A 16,504-nucleotide genomic window follows, 5' to 3' on the forward strand; every position below is an offset into this window, starting at 1 on the left:
AGTACTTAAAAATTAAAAAACTAAAAAAAATAAAGAATGATAGTAAAAATAGTAAAAATATATCTAGGACTTTCTCTGGTGTTGTTGTGGGCAGTGTGGGGTCAGTTCATTTTAAGAATAGTTCCTTGATCTGGCTTATATTTCTCAAGATCTATAGGCCCCTCAGAGAAGTCAATGGCAACCCACTCCAGCACTCTTGCCTGGAAAATTCCATGGACGGAGGAGCCTGGTAGGCTGCAGTCCATGGGGTCACTAAGATTCAGACCCGACTGAACGACTTCACTTTCACTTTTCACTTTCATTCATTGGAGAAGGAAATGGCAACCCACTCCAGTGTTCTTGCCTGGAGAATCCCAGGGATGGGTGAGCCTGGGGGGCTGTCGTCTCTGGTGTCGCACAGAGTCGGACACGACTGAAGAGACTTAGCAGCAGCAGCAGCATAGGCCCCTTCTTATGTAGTCCGTACTAACCACAGGGTTTTAATCTATTGCACCTGTCACTTCCAAGGAGGTTCCCTCTGTTTTAGCTTCTTCTGTTTGCTGGTCTCTTCAGTGTCTAATTTCCACCCTGACACAAGGGGGCGGTGGCGGACACTTTTTTAGGCTCACTTGTTCAGTCGTGCTGTGAGGAGGGAGGGATACTGCAAACAAATAACACTGGTGTGTGCTCGCAGTGTCTCAGCCACACTTGGTTTGCCCCCGCTCATGGCATGTGTGCTTTCCCTGTCAACACTGCTTAGGCTCTAGGTTGCTCTGCCGGGAACTGTCTGAGGCCAGCCCTGGGTTGTATGCACTTCCCAGGTCTAAGCCACTCAGGTTCAGGTACTCGGGTAGTCCTCAGAGGTGCAGACTTTGTTGGGTTGTGTTTTGTGCCCTTCCCTGATCCGAGCAGCTCAGGTGACCAGGTGTTTGGCGAGCGTGGTCGCTGCGAGTTATCACCTCCCTTGTCCCTGCCACTCGGTTTTCTGGGTGTACAACCGGCGCACATTCTCAGGTGGATGTTGACCGTCCAGAATCCCAAGAAGTCTTAGTAAGCAATGAAGCCTGCTTGCAGTTTGGTAGATAATGCCTCTCTGGGGCCGCAATTGCCCCCTTCTGGCTCCGGCTGCCTGTCACCAGAGGGGTATGGTCTGCAGCCAGCTAGCTCTCTTCAGTCCTGTGTTCTGTGAGCAGATCTGGTGGTGTCTCAGGTTAGGGCTTTTCACATAGCTCTAGTCAGTCCTTTGTTCTGTAAGCGGGCCTGGCGGTGTCTTGAAAGTGAAGTCACTCAGTCTTGTCTGACTCTTTGCGACCCCATGTACTGTAGCCTACCAGGTTCCTCAGTCCATGGGATTTTCCAGGCCAGAATACTGGAGTGGGTTGCCATTTCCTTCTCCAGGGGACCTTCCTGACTCAGGGATCAAACCCGGGTCTCCGGCACTGTAGGCAGATGCTTTACTGTCTGAGCTACCAGGGATTGTGCCAGGTGGTGTCTTAGGTTAGGGCTTTTCATGTGGTAACTATTCCACAGTCTGGTTTGCTAGCCTAAGTTAGTTCCTTCAGATTGCCCTTGGGGCATTCAGGCCTGGTCCTTACTCTCAGCAATGCAGCCCACACTTCCCTGCCCAGACCCCACTTGCTAGTGGCAGATGCAGACGTCTGTGCTGCTTTTCCACTGGGGGAGTTACCGTTGGGCACATAATCTGTGAGTTTTAATTATTTATTTATTTTTCCTCCTGGTTATGTTGCCCTCCCAAAGAAAGGCAATGCCAAAGAATGCTCAAACTACTGCACAATTACACTCATCTCACACGCTAGTAAAGTAATGCTCAAAATTCTCCAAGCCAGGCTTCAGCAATAAGTGAACCGTGAACTTCCTGATGTTCAAGCTGGTTTCAGAAAGGCAGAGGAACCAGAGACCAAATTGCCAACATCTGCTGGATCATAGAAAAAACAAGAGAGTTCCAGAAAAACATCTATTTCTTCTTCATTGACTATGCCAAAGCCTTTGACTGTGTGGATCACAATAATCTGTGGAAAATTCTTCAAAAGATGGGAATACCAGACCCCCTGACCTTCCTTTTCAGAAATTTGTATGCAGATCAGGAAGCAACAGTTAGAACTGGACATGGAACAACAGACTGGTTCCAAATAGGAAAAGGAGTATGTCAAGGCTGTATATTGTCATCCTGCTTATTTAATTTCTATGCAGAGTACATCATGAGAAACTCTGAGCTGGAAGAAGCACAAGCTGGAACCAAGATTGCCAGAAGAAGTATCAATAACCTCAGATATGCAGATGACACCACCCTTATGGCAGAAAGTGAAGAGTCAAAAGCCTCTTGATGAAGGTGAAAAAGGAGAGTGAAAAAGTTGGCTTAAAACTCAACATTCAGAAAATGAAGATCATGGCATCTGGTCCCATCACTTCATGGGAAATAGATGGGGAAACAGTGGAAACAGTGTCAGACTTTATTTTTTGGGGCTCAAAAATCACTGCAGATGGTGACTGCAGCCATGAAATTAAAAGACGCTTACTCCTTGGAAGGAAAGTTATGACCAACCTAGACAGCATATTCAAAAGCAGAGACATTACTTTGCCAACAAAGGTCTGTCTAGTCAAGTCTATGGTTTTTCCTGTGGTCATGTATGGATGTGAGAGTTGGACTGTGAAGAAAGCTGAGCACCAAAGAATTGATGCTTTTGAACTGTGTTGTTGGAGAAGACTCTTGAGAGTCCCTTGGACTGCACGGAGATCCAACCAGTCTGTTCTGAAGGAGATCAGCCCTGGGATTTCTTTGGAAGGAATGATGCTAAAGCTGAAACTCCAGTACTTTGGCCACCTCATGCGAAGAGTTGACTCATTGGAAAAGACTCTGATGCTGGGAGGGATTGGGGGCAGGAGGAGAAGGGGACGACAGAGGATGAGATGGCTGGATGGCATCGCTGACTCGATGGACATGAGTCTGAGTGAACTCCGGGAGTTGGTGATGGACATGGAGGCCTGGCGTGCTGCGATTCATGGCGTCGCAAAGAGTCGGACACGACTGAGCGACTGAACTGATGTTGCCCTCTGTAGTTCCTAGGCTCACCACAGACTCGGCAGTGAAAGTGTTTCCTGGCGTTTGGAAACTTCTCTCTTTTTTAAGACTCCCTTCCCGGAACAGAGCTCCGTCCCTACCTCTTTTGTCTCTCTTTTTGTCTTTTATATTTTTTCCTACCTTCTTTTGAAGAGAATGGGCTGCTTTTCTGGGTGCTTGATGTCCTCTGCCTGCATTCAGAAGTTGTTTTGTGGAATTTACTCAGCGTTCAAATGTTCTTTTGATGAATTTGTGGGGGACAAAATGATCTCCCTGTACTATTCCTCTGCCATCTTCCTCCTCCCACTTTCCCATATATCATATTTTAATCTGGTAACAAGATACATCTTTGTAGACAGAGATATAAAATAGAAACAACTAGATCAAAGTGAAGTGGCTGACTTTTTACATATGGATGTTGAAATATTTTGTTTCAAAACGACAGGAGAATCTAAAAATGTTCCATGGACAGAAAGTTTTCAGGATTTTCCAGCAGCATATGGAATCAAAATGCTTCCTAAATATTTCAAGATATAAATACTTTTCAGTGTGTATACCCTTCACTTGAAAATATACTTCCTTTGATGAAGTGGTTCTGTTTTTTCCTCAACTGGTAAAAGGGCCTTTCGCCTGTAGATTCAATATGTAAACATTAGCTTCTATTGTAGAAAATGTAGTAGGAAGAACTAAATACAAATGTCTGTGCCTGGGCCTATCCAATCCTGCATTCTATAAAGACAATTGTAAATAAACCTTACCTATTTCAGGTCACTGTTTCTAAGTTTCAGTAAGAACTGAACAACTAGTGGAAAACCTGAAAGAAAGAATGAAGAGAGAGAAAGAGAAATAGGGAGAAAGAAGGCTTCAATTCATTGATCATATGCATATATGTGTGTGTGTGTGTGTGTGTAATTTGATCTATGCATATACAACACATATTTTCTTAGTAGAATTTCTTTAACCAAGAGATAAAATTAAAACATTTTTGTTTATCATATTCATTATTTCTAGGCTAAAAAGATTCATCCTACCATACAGAACAAAAAATAGGACTGTTCTCTTGTTGAGTTACTGTTTCCAGAGTTAAAAATCTCAAAATGATTGAAACAGTATTTACACTTCTTACATTTCTTTTCAAGTTTATATGTATATTTATTTTTTTTTAATCTCTTGAAGGATGATTAGTATCTTTTGATAAAGGTGTTGGTAAAGACCTTTTGATAAAGGTCTTCACCTCAACAACTGTTCCATGCCTCTTCTAAATTCAAACATTTAATGAAATAGCATTCAAGAAGATAACAAAGCATACATGTAATACGTGTTTACATAGTATGTTTTATAATAGTACTCTATATTATGGTATATAGTAGTACTATGAAAAGTGAAAGTGTCAGTTGCCAAGTTGTGTCTGACTCTTCACGACACCATAGACTATAGCCCACCAGGCTCCTCTGTCAGGAATGGAATTCTCCAGGAAAGAATACTTGTGTGGGTTGTCATGCCTTTCTCCAGGGGATCTTCTCGACCCAGGGATCAAACACAGGTCTCCTGCATTACAGGCGGATTCTTTACCATCTGAGTCACCAGGGAAGCCCAAACACCAGGAGATGGTGCAAAACAGGAAAGCCTGGCATGCTGTAGTCCATGGGGTTGCAAAGAGTCAAACATAACTTGCGGACTGAACAACAGTAATTATTGTATGTAGTAGTACTCTGCTGCTGCTGCTAAGTCGCTTCAGTCATGTCCGACTCTGTGCGACCCCATAGACAGCAGCCGACCAGGCTCCCCCGTCCCTGGGATTCTCCAGGCAAGCACACCGGAGTGGGTTGCCATTTCCTTCTCCAATGCATGAAAGTGAAAAATTAAAGTGAAGTCGCTCAGTCGTGTCCGACTCTCAGCGACCCTATGGACTGCAGCCCACCAGGCCCCTTCATCCATGGGATTTTGCAGGCAAGAGTACTGGAGTGGGTTGCCATTGCCTTCTACTCTACTGTATGCTATATTCTATATACTGTAATATATAATGCTATGTATAAGACAGTATACTATTGTGTATATAGATATATGTATGTGTTTATAGATATAGGTATGAAGTATAGATACACTTCAATGCCATATATCAGTGGCAGATTAATTTCAGCTCTGTTTTGTCCAAATTTATATATTATTAATTAGCATGATTCAAATCTTTTCTGGTATTATAGTTTTGGTGTCTATTGCATATTATAAAACTGGTCCACCTATTCAGAATTTTAGTATTTTAAATGCATTACATGTACTCCCATTATTTAATAGGCCAAAAAGGGGGAAAAATAAATGAACTATTAGAGTCATTTAGTCATTTTTATTCATGGAGCAATGCTGTTAATGTTCAAATCAGAAATAAATTTCATATGTTTTTCTTCCAATGGATATGCCTCAAATGTTAGTATGCAAATTGCCCCCAAGTACAGCTTTCTAGCTGTTTGCTTTTCAAAAGCATATTGCATAAATAGTTAAAATATACTGGCATTTATAATTAAATTATTTTTCTATTGATCATTTTTATTGCTCTATTTCACATTTTATTCTATTATTTATAGGACACAGTAATGAACTTCCATTGCTTTATTGCATTATTTGGTAAACAATGTAACAAACTCGAGAAAGAGCAATAAAATTAAGGTGATTTAGCAATAAAACAATTCCCTGGATTTTAATTAAATTATGGGACATTATATTCTAAAGACTCTAAACTAGGACTCTCTAATATAGGTCTGGGGCATCATAGATTCAGGTATACCACTGTGAAAATGCAAATCATCCAAAATATCTTGTTCATTTTGATTACATATTTAAAAATGGGAGGGGGGCAAGAAGAAACAAATAATGCCTATAACCCATTTTTCCCATGAATGGAGATCCCTGGCAACAAGCATAATTCCTCATAACTGTGAGGCTCTATATGAGTGTCTCTGAATGAATAGCTCCAAGTGTATATCAGTTTTCAAACAGATCTTTAAAGCAACTGTCTTATTAGTTCTGGAACGTTAAAATGACTTCTAGTATTATTTCCTAGAATATTTTCTGTAGACAGAGTGTAAATCTAGGTAGATAATTATGAGAGTGAGGAATACTCAATATTTAAAATGGAATTTGAACATATCAAATACTTGAGGACCTGAAAGTAGCTTATTCTTTGATAAATATCCAAGGACATTAACATGTATTCTAATAATATTTTAAATGCTAATTCCACTAAATAATTTAACATATATTCACAAAAATGTCCTTGTGTTCATCTGATAATCCAATTTAAAGTACTTTAAAATATTTAACAGCACTTTAAGTGTTACTAATAATTGGAATGTATGCATAAGGATTCAGAATAGATAATATACTATGAATTTATGAATCTATCAAAAATATATACCAAATATAAATGTATAAAAATCTTATTTATAGCCAGATAACTGATTCCTGGGAAGCCAAGTTGACTCAAAAAGAATAAGATTATGTCTAGGGTGGTAATTTAATAAGAATTTTGTGTTTCTTTACTGACTGAGCTACAAGGGAAGCCCTTAAGAATTTTGTGTTTCTTTGTATCAGAAACTTAAAATAGTTTCACAAATGATTGAAGGTCTTAAAGTTACACACTCTTAAAATCCATCGAACGCATTCTTTACTTATTTTCTGAGTCTTATAAATGTCACAATTTAATGGACTTAAGATTTTGTTTTAATTTTTCAGCCTCCTTGACTGTAAAAATCGGTCTTATTCATTGGATATAGATGCAACATGGGCCCCAGGGATCTAGTGATATTATTTGGTCCCTTTTAAAGCTAATCTTACTTTAGGATTTACCTTTATGAGACATTTGGTATAAATACTACATCATATGTAGTTATGTACTTATTTTTTCAGATTAACCCTTTTATGCCTACAGGTTTTTTAAAAATTGTATTTCTGTATAAAGAATCATTATAAAAAAATAAAATCATTAGAAAGCAGAGTCATCACTTTGCCAACAGAGGCCCATATAGTCAAAGCCGTGGTTTTTGCAGTAGTCACATATAGATGTGAGAGTTGGACCATAAAGAAGGCTGAGTGCTGAAGAATTGATTCTTTCAAATTGTGGTACTAGAGAAGACTCTTGAGAGTCCCCTGGATTGCAGGGAGATGAAACCAGTCAATCCTAAAGGAAATCAACTCTGAATATTCATTGAAAGGACTGATGCTGAAGCTGAAGCTCCAATACTTTGACAACCTGATGGGAAGAACCAACCCATGGAAAAGACCCTGATGCTGGGACAGATTGATGGCAGGAAGAGAAGAGGGCAACAGAGAATGAGATGGTTGGATGGCATCACCAACTCATTGTACGTCAGTTTGAACAAACTCTGGGAGATTGTGAAGGACAGGGTAACCTGGCATGCTGTGCAGTCCATGGGGTCACAAAGAGTCAGACACGAGTTAGTGACTGAACAACAACAAACAACAGAAATAAAGAATCATAGTACATCCATATCCTGCCTGCTTGACCCACAAATATTGACATTTTCCAAGATCATGTGCTTTTTCATTTTCTCATTCTACATGCTCTTCCTCAATGCATCTTCTCTTTTCTACTGTTTTATATACTAATTCTGTGGTGACTGATAACTCTCTACTTCCCTTAATCAATTCCCTTAAGATTTAGATATAGTTGGCATTTTTCTTTGTCTCACAAGCCCTGAAATGGACTGAATGTTTGAGTTCCTCAAAAATTCATATATTGAAATCCTAAGCACCTTTGGCAAGTAATTAAGATGAGAGGATGGAGCCCTTGGGAATGTAATTAGTGTCTTTACCAGAAGACACCAAATAACTAGCTAACTCTCTTTTCACCATATAAGGACATTAAAATAAGCCCTCTGTAATCCAAGAAGATGCATTCACCAAAAACCTGATCATATTGGCACCTAAATCTTGAACTTCCAGCCTCCAGAATTGTGAGGAATAAATGTTTGTTGTTTAAGTATCCCAGTCTCTGGAAATTTATTATAACAGCCCAAACTGGCTAAAACACGTAGTTAAACTTAAAATATGCAAAGTGTCTACCCTAAGGTCTCCAACTTGGCATTACTTTTAATGAAGGCAGAGGCCATGTAATATTCATTTCTGTACCCAGAAAATAGTAGAGCATATAATATAATATCTATGAGTAGATACTCAGGTCTTTTCTCTCTCTTCTTCTTCTGGAACCCCTAAAATGTGAATATTGGTGCATTTAATGTTGTTGCAGAGGCCCCATAGGCTATCTTCATTTCTTTTCATTTTTTTTTCTATATTCTGTTTTCTGGCAGTTATTTCCACCATTCAGTCTTCCAGGTCATTTATCCATTCTTCTGCCTCAGTTATTCTGCCATGGATTTCTTCTAGTGTATTATTCATCTCTGTTTGTCTGTTCTTTAGTTCTTCTAGATCTTTGGTAAACATTTGTCGCATCTTCTCAATCTTTGCCTCCATTTTTTTTTTTCCTGAGATCCTGGATCATCTTCACAATCATTATTCTGAATTCTTTTTCTGGAAGGTTGCCTAGCTCCACTTCATTTAGTTGTTTTTCTTGGATTTTATCTTGTCCCTTCACCTAATACATAAGTTTCTGATTTTTCATCATGATTAACTTTCTGTGATATGGTTCTTGTTTTAGCCACTGTGAGACTATGCTTCCTCTTGCTTCTTCTGTCTGCCTTTTGCCTGTCAGGGGCTAAGAGACTTGTATAATTTCTTGATGGGAGGCAATGGCAATGGGAAAAACTGGGTCTTGCTCTGGTGGGCAGGGCCTTGATCAGTAAAGCTTTAATCCAATTATCTGCTGATGGGTGGGGTTGCACTCCCTCCCTGGTAGTTGTTTGGCCTGAGGTGACCCAGCCCTGGGGTCTATGGTAGGGTTAATGGTGAACTCCAAGAGTTCAGTTCAGTCACTCAGTCGTGACTGACTCTCTTCGACCCCCTGAACTGCAGCACGCCAGGCCTCCCTGTCCATCACCAATGCCCGAAGTTCACTCAAACTCATGTGCATCAGGTTGGTGATGCCATTCAACCATCTAATCCTCTGTCGACCCCTTTTCCTCCTGCCCCCAATCCCTCCCAGCATCAGAGTCTTTTCCAATGAGTCATCTCTTCACATAAGGTGGCCAAAGTACTGGAGTTTCAGCTTTAGCATCATTCCTTCCAAAAATATCCCAGGGCTGATCTTCAGAATGGACTGCTTGGATCTCCTTGCAGTCCAAGGGACTCTCAAGAGTCTTCTCCAACACCACAGTTCAAAAGCATCAATTCTTCAGCACTCAGCTTTCTTCACATCCATACATGACTACTGGAAAAACCATAGCCTTAACTAGACGGACCTTTGTTGGCAGTCATGTCTCTGCTTTTCAATATGCTGTCTAGATTGGTCAGAACTTTCCTTCCAAGGAGTAAGCGTCTTTTAATTCCATGGCTGCAATCACCACCTGCAGTGATTTTGCAGCCCCAAAAAATAAAGCCTGACACTGTTTCCACTGTTTCCCCATCTATTTCCCATGAAGTGATGGGACCAGATGCCATGATCTTCGTTTTCTGAATGTTGAGCTTTCAGCCAACATTTTTACTCTCCTCTTTCACTTTCATCAAGAGGCTCTTTAGTTCTTCTTCACCTTCTGCCATAAGGGTGGTGTCATCTGCATATCTGAGGTTATTGATATTTCTCCTGGCAATCTTGATTCCAGCTTGTGCTTCTTCCAGCCCAGCGTTTCTCATGATGTACTCTGTATATAAGTTAAATAAGCAGGATGACAATATACAGCCTTAACATACTCCTTTTCCTATTTGGAACCAGTCTGTTGTTCCATGTCCAGTTCTAACTGTTGCTTCCTGACCTGCATATAGGTTTCTCAAGAGGCAGGTCAGGTGGTCTGGTATTTCCATCTCTTTCAGAATTCTCCACAGTTTATTGTGATCCACACAGTCAAAGGCTTTGGCATAGTCAGTAAAGCAGAAATAGATGTTTTTCTGGAACTCTCGTGCTTTTTCAATGATCCAGCAGATGTTGGCAATTTGATCTCTGGTTCCTCTGCCTTTTCTAAAACCAGCTTGAACATCTGGAAGTTCACGGTTCACAGATTGCTGAAGCCTGGCTTGGAGAATTTTGAGCATTACTTTACTAGCGTGTGAGATGAGTGCAATTGTGTGGTAGTTTGAGCATTCTTTGGCATTGCCTTTCTTTGGAATTGGAATGAAAACTGACCTTTTCCAGTCCTGTGGCCACTGCTGAGTTTTCCAAATTTGCTGGCATATTGAGTGAGAACTTTCACAGCATCTTCTTCCAGGATTTGAATAGCTCAAGTGGAATTTCATCACCTCCACTAGCTTTCTTCATAATGATGTTTCCTAAGGCACACTTGACTTCACATTCCAGGCTATCTGGCTCTAGGTGAGTGATCACACCACTGTGATTATCTTGGTCGTGAAGATCTTTTTTGTACAGTTCTTCTGTGTATTCCTGCCACCTCTTCTTAATATCTTCTGCTTCTGTTAGGTCCATACCATTTCTGTCCTTTATTGAGCCCATCTTTGCATGAAATGTTCCCTTGGTATCTCTAATTTTCTTGAAGAAATCTCTAGTCTTTCCCATTCTATTGTTTTCCTCTATTTGTTTGCATTGATCGCTGAAGAAGGCTTTCTTATCTCTTCTTTCTATTCTTTGGAACTCTGCATTCCAAAATCTTTCATTTTCTCCTTTGCTTTTCACTTCTCTTCTTTTCACAGCTATTTGTAAGGCCTCTCCAGACAGTCATTTTGCTTTTTTGCATTTCTTTTCCATGGGGATGGTCTTGATCCCTGTCTCCTGTACAATATCACGAACCTCAGTCCATAGTTCATCAGGCACTCTAACTATCAGATCTAGTCCCTTAAATCTATTTCTCACTTCCACTGTATAATCATAAGGGATTTGATTTAGGTCACACCTGAATGGTCTAGTGGTTTTCCCTACTTTCTTCAATTTAAGTCTGAATTTGGCAATAAGGTGTTCATGATCTGAGCCACAGTCAGCTCCCAGTCTTGTTTTTGCTGACTGTATAGAGCTTCTCCATCTTTGGCTACAAAGAATATAATCAATCTGATTTCAGTATTGACCATCTGGTGATGTCAGGGACCTTCCAATGCCCCCTTCCCTGTTGTAAGCCCCTGCCAATCCATGCTTCCACAGGAGACCCTCCAACACTTATAGGTATTTTTGGTTGTTTGTAGTTTTATTCAGTCCAAGGCCTCTCCTCTGGATCTTGATGCTCACAAAATTTTGCTTGTGCCCTCAATGTTTGGACTGTCTGTTTCCCTCAGTCCTCTGGAAGGCCTATAATCAAATCTGGCTGGCCCTCAAGGCCAGATTCCCTGGAGATTCCCAGTCTCTTTGTCAGATCCCCAAGATGGGAAGCCTGATATGGGGTTCAGAACCTTCACAGTAGTGTGAGAACTTCTTTGGTATTATGGTTCTCCAGTCCGTGGGTCACCAACCTGGCAGGTATGGGATTTTATTTTATGTTGATTGCTCCCTACCATCTCACTGAGGCTTCTTTGTCTTTGGTTGTGGGGTATCTTTTTCTGTGGGTTCCAGCGTCCTCCTCTTGATGGCTGTGGAACAGCTAATTGCAATTTTGGTGCTCTCACAGGAGGAGATGAGTGCATCTTCTTCTACTCCACCATCTTGAATGGGAAGCTCTCTTGTTACTGTTTTTAACTGAGACTGTATCTTGTCTGATGTAAGTATAGTCACCCAGTTATGTATGACTTCAAGTCTATATCCTTTACAATATGCTTCCTGTTTTTAAAGTTTTTGCTTTTTATGTATAAATACTCCCTAAAATTCCAACATTACCATCAAATATGTGTAACTAAAACTCTGTATTTGAGTAGGAACCATATTTTATATAGTTTGTTAAAGTAAATCATGTGATTGATATCTTGACCAGAAAATCAGCAATCCAGGATGCTAATTTTAAATCTTCCTTGAAGGTGTCTGAAAGTGCTGAAGAGTCTTATCCCTATTCTGAATTTTAGTTTGTCATCATATTCTCCTAAAATATATTTCTGAGAACACTATCCCACAACATCACACACCCATGCACACGATATTCTGTGGTTAAATAAGTTTAACCACAAACTAAAAAAAGAAAAACAAGGAGAAATAAGAAAGCATTCTTCAGTGATCAGTGCAAAGAAAGAGAATAAAAAAATAGAATAGGAATGACTAGAGATCTCGTCAAGAAAATTAGAGATAGCAAGGGAACATTTCATGCAAAGATGGGCTCAATGAAGGACAGAAATGGTAGAAACCTAACAGAAGCAGAAGATATTAAGAAGAGGTGGCAGGAATACACAGAAGAACTGTACAAAAAAGATCTTCACGACCAAGATAATCACAGTGGTGTGATCACTCACCTAGAGCCAGATAGCCTGGAATGTGAAGTCAAGTGTGCCTTAGGAAACATCATTATGAAGAAAGCTAGTGGAGGTGATGAAATTCCACTTGAGCTATTCAAATCCTGGAAGAAGATGCTGTGAAAGTTCTCACTCAATATGCCAGCAAATTTGGAAAACTCAGCAGTGGCCACAGGACTGGAAAAGGTCAGTTTTCATTCCAATTCCAAAGAAAGGCAATGCCAAAGAATGCTCAAACTACCACACAATTGCACTCATCTCACACGCTAGTAAAGTAATGCTCAAAATTCTCCAAGCCAGGCTTCAGCAATTTGTGAACCGTGAACTTCCAGATGTTCAAGCTGGTTTTAGAAAAGGCAGAGGAACCAGAGATCAAATTGCCAACATCTGCTGGATCATTGAAAAAGCACGAGAGTTCCAGAAAAACATCTATTTCTGCTTTACTGACTATGCCCAAGCCTTTGATTGTGTGGATCACAATAAACTGGAAAATTCTGAAAGAGATGGGAATACCAGACCACCTGACCTGCCTCTTGAGAAACCTATATGCAGGCCAGGAAGCAAGTTAGAACTGGACATGGAGCAACAGACTGGTTCCAAATAGGAAAAGGAGTACGTCAAGGCTGTATATTATCACCCTGCTTATTTAACTTATATACAGAGTACATCATGAGAAACGCTGGGATGGAAGAAGCACAAGCTGGAATCAAGATTGCCAGGAGAAATATCAATAACCTCAGATATGCAGATGACACCACCCTTATGGCAGAAGGTGAAGAAGAACTAAAGAGCCTCTTGATGAAAGTGAAAGAGGAGAGTAAAAATGTTGGCTTAAAGCTCAACATTCACAAAATGAAGATCATGGCATCCGGTCCCATCACTTCATGGGAAATAGATGGAGAAACAGTGGAAACAGTGTCAGACTTTATCTTTTGGGGCTCCAAAATCACTGCAGATGGTGATTGCATCTGCAAGACAATTACTTCTTAGAAGGAAAGTTATGACCAACCTAGAAAGCATATTAAAAAGCATAGACATTACTTTGTCAACAAAGGTCCATCTAGTCAAGGCTATGGTTTTTCCATTGGTCATGTATGGATGTGAGAGTTGGACCATAAAGAAAACTGAGCGCTGAAGAATTGATGCTTTTGAACTGTGGTGTTTGAGAAGACTTTGAGAGTTCCTTGGACTACATGGAGATCCAACCAGTCCATCCTAAAGGAGATCAGTCCTGAGTGTTCATTGGAAGGACTGATTTTGAAGCTGAAGCTCCAATACTTTGGCCACCTGATGTGAAGTGCTGACTCATTTGAAAAGACCCTGATGCTGGGAAAGATTGAGGGCAGGAGGAGGAGGGTACGGCAGAGGATGAGATGGTTGGATGGCATCACCAACTCAATGGACATGAGTTTGGGTAAACTCTGGAAGTTGGTGATGGACAGGGAGGCCTGGTGTACACAACCATGTGGTTGTAAGATATACTCAGTAAAGGAACTTGTAAACTCAGTACAGAAATATTTTAACCCGTTTTTTTTTTCTAAATTTTGTCTGATATGGAAATACTGTCCTGCTTCTGTCCATCCCTAACTCCCATATAAAATATGTTCAATGAAACATACTTTGGGAAATGTAAGATTATGATCTTCTCTCTCATGGTCTTTCGGGTACATTCTGTGGTTCCTACGGCAATTCTTTAGTGATGCTTCAAAACAATGCTTGCAACACTCAATAATTACTTATTCTTATTGCTTGAAAAGTACACTTCGGTGGAGTTTCTATGACTCAGTCATGTGTTGAATAAAAATAATACAAAATCTTGATTCACATTGGCTTTAATTATAGAAGCATTGTTATATAACAAGATTTAAAAGCAAGACAGAGTTAAGGAGTTGTACTATCAGTTCTCTGTAATTTTTTAGTTTGAACTTAGAATTGTTTTTATTTCCAGTCGTATAGTACAATGGCTATAAAAGTTGTCATCAGTCCAGATATGGAAACATTCAGGTGAAATGGCTACCTTTTCCATGTGTTGTTTTCTTAGGAATGAGGAAAATATTTTCAGAAGCCCTTCAGAGGACTTCATATGTCATTGGTCACTTGTATATTCTTAATTCAGACACTGGCAACAAAGATACAGTTACTATGAGTGAATTGATCCAAATTTTGTACACCATTTGGAAGTAGAGATCAGGCAGCTTCCCATGAAATACATGATTATATGCTGGAAAGTTGATAATTGTTAAAAAAAAAATCAGTATACTTTTAGAGGGGAGAAGGGTATGGAATATTGAGCAGACAAAAACAAGTTCTGTTGTATAATCTCAAACAAATATTAAGACAATCAAAGAAATAATAGGCTAAGTTTAAATAGAGAAATGTTGAAGAGAAACATCAGACCAAAGATATGAAGGTCTGGGATATATTGTCAGTTTTCACATTACAAAACTATGTTCATAGGATAACCACTTTAAATAGCTGAGCCTCAGTTTCCCTACCTACATAGATGGTATTACTTATTTATCATTATTCAAGTACACATTATGATCATAAAGTGAAATAATAAATATGAGAGCTCTTTTACTTAGAAATACTATCTTATTTTAATATATTTAGCTATCTTTGAGAAAGAAAATTCAACCTTTACACATGGTAATCAGTACACTTAGACACAATCTATTTAAGTGGGAAAGCATTCAAAATATATCATTTTTTTCTTATAATTTTGGTAGTTCTCTGTTAAAGTATAGAATGAGTCAAACAACCTTAAACCTACCTTTTTTATCAGCATGGATTCTTGAAGATGGTAACTTGTATTTTTGATGAGTTTGCAAGCAAGAGAGAAGGGCCTGAAATCTAGCAACTCAGGGTAGATATAATGCTTACAGTAACATAAATGACAAAGTGTCAGTGATGACTGAGATGACAAATGACAACATGCATATTAATAAGCACCAGACGACATTCAATCACTGTCCAATATTCATAGTCATGTTGAAGGACAATGCAATCTTCAAATGCAGTACCTCACAGAGGAGGTGTGACTGTCACCAAACAACTTCTATATCTTAGGAAGTCAGCATAAAAGTGGCAAGGTTATGCCTACCTTGGTGGAGGGGTGAATTACACCTACATATTTCTTATATTCATTCTAAAGGGCAAGAATAATAGCCCCTCAAATTATTGTTTAGAAGTCATGTCTACACATGCACCAGCTCATGCTTTTCAACTGAATTTAGTAGTGAATAAAATTAAAATATCTCTGTCTCTGTCTCTCTTTATCTCTTTGTCTTCCTACCTGGATAGTTATTTGCTTGTTTGATCAATTCTGTCAAATTAGTCAATCTAGTTGGAATTTATGTGGTTCTATGTTATTAATCTAATTATGTGGTGCATATGCTATGTGTTTATTCCTGTATATAATGTACACATAAGTAATTTTTTTAGATTTCAAATGTCCAGATGTCTATACGAGGCATAATTTATTTTTATTTGCAGGATGTTTTCCCTTTTCACATGTAGCAGGATTTCTTAATTTTGTTATCAACATATAATAAATTTAAATAATGTAAAAACTTGTAAAATAATGTAAAAAAAATAATGTAAAAAGCATTCAACAACCTGACCCGGAAGTCCTGAGGTGGACAGTCCAGTCCAAAAACTTGAGTGACAGGTAGAGATTCCCTCTGGCACTACAGAAATGGCTGACATTGCTGCTGTTGTCACAGCTCTAATGTTATTCAACAGATATTTTCGACTGAATATAAAAATCCATCAAAAATCTATTTGTGTCCCTGGGCTTGAATGTAAATGTGTATGGAAGACTCATACCATCAGCTCTTATGGTTATTTATTTTATACTGAAATCAACAGATATTCTTTTTATCTATACAGACAACAATAAGCTATGTTTCAAAGATAGGTGGGTGTTCCATATGTCTTTTCTTGAAATAGTATTAAGAATGATTATATTAAATGAATCTTAAACTTCACCCAAGAGATAAGAAA

This window comes from Bubalus bubalis, chromosome X (assembly GCF_019923935.1).
Source record: "Bubalus bubalis isolate 160015118507 breed Murrah chromosome X, NDDB_SH_1, whole genome shotgun sequence".
NCBI lineage: Eukaryota > Metazoa > Chordata > Mammalia > Artiodactyla > Bovidae > Bubalus > Bubalus bubalis.